The 1,189-nt window shown below is 41.5% G+C and overlaps 1 non-coding gene across 1 annotated transcript; it reads left to right on the forward strand.

Annotated features, from left to right (window-relative positions):
* The first annotated feature begins 317 nt into the window (after positions 1-317).
* On the forward strand, positions 318-424 carry LOC145077460 (small nucleolar RNA R71). The gene has a single exon (XR_013693204.1). It is a non-coding gene; the product is annotated as a small nucleolar RNA R71 (small nucleolar RNA).
* The last annotated feature ends 765 nt before the right edge of the window (positions 425-1,189 follow it).

Below are 1,189 nucleotides of genomic sequence, written 5' to 3' on the forward strand. Positions count from 1 at the left end.
TTGTCAAATGAGGTCCACTACATCTCTCGCAACTAACTCGAATTGCATGAATTGATTGGTCCATTTGAGTCAATCTCCTATCCATAGTGTTGAGCATTTCCATCACAGCCGCCATCACTTCAGTTGGTACACCTCCACTGCCTTTGATTCCATCTTGCCTTGGGTTGTGGTATTCACGGGAGTGTTTTGCAAATTCTTCAACTAACTCCTTGACCTCCTTTGTATTTTTCTTTGTTAATGGCCCTTGCGAGTCAAGAATTTGACGTGTCATGACATTCACCCCATCATAAAATATTGACACTTCTTGTTGGATGTTGAGGTCATGTTGAGGACAATTCCTTAACAACCCCTTATAGCGTTCCCATGCCTCATATAACGACTCTCCTGGTTGTTGTTCAAAGTTAGCTATCGCCTTCTTTAGTTTAGCTATTTTGGATGGTAGGCAAAACTGATCTAGAAATTGCTCACGCATTTGAGCCCAAGTAGTTATTGTACCAGGTGGAAGTGCTTTCAACCAGTCTTTTGCAACTCCTTTGAAGGTAACTGGTGGCATCCTTAGCAAAACAATACTTCTCTCGACATTGGGGACATTGAAATAATCTGCAATGTCATTCACTTCATCCAAATGTTTGAAAGCATGCTCGTGATCTTTTCCATAGAAAGGTATATCCTTTAGTACAGTAAGGATATGTCCCTTCAGCTCGAAGGCAACAGTGACAGGAATTGTAGGGTGTACTAAACTCGGCCCCACATCCTCTTTGATACGTTTCTTGTAGTCTCCCATGGCCATCTCATCTATGTTCTCCATCTCGTTCTTCGGGTCGTTCTCGGGTTCACTAGTATAAAGTCCAAATTTTGTCTCTGATTCGTATTCTGATTCTTGTGGAATAGGAATTGGACCAAGTTCTTCAACTTTGCCCTTATCCTTTGAGGTTGAACTCGATTCACCTGTCTTCTTTCCCGACTTCCTCGAAAAGGCTGATTTTAGTTCTTGCAAAGGCGTCATCTTATCAGTATTTTTGTGAAGTGCAGACTCTAGATCGTCAAATGGTGGTACCAAAGGTGTGTTGGATCTCCTGGTCATGATCTCCTGCAAAACAAACAAAATAAAAACGTAAAACTAAACAAAAACTAAATAAAAATTTCCTACACACTGTCCACCACGTCGTGGTAAAGGCTACCACCTCGT

The sequence above is a fragment of the Lactuca serriola genome, chromosome 9, assembly GCF_051521515.1.
Source record: "Lactuca serriola cultivar US96UC23 chromosome 9, Lser_US96UC23_V15, whole genome shotgun sequence".
NCBI lineage: Eukaryota > Viridiplantae > Streptophyta > Magnoliopsida > Asterales > Asteraceae > Lactuca > Lactuca serriola.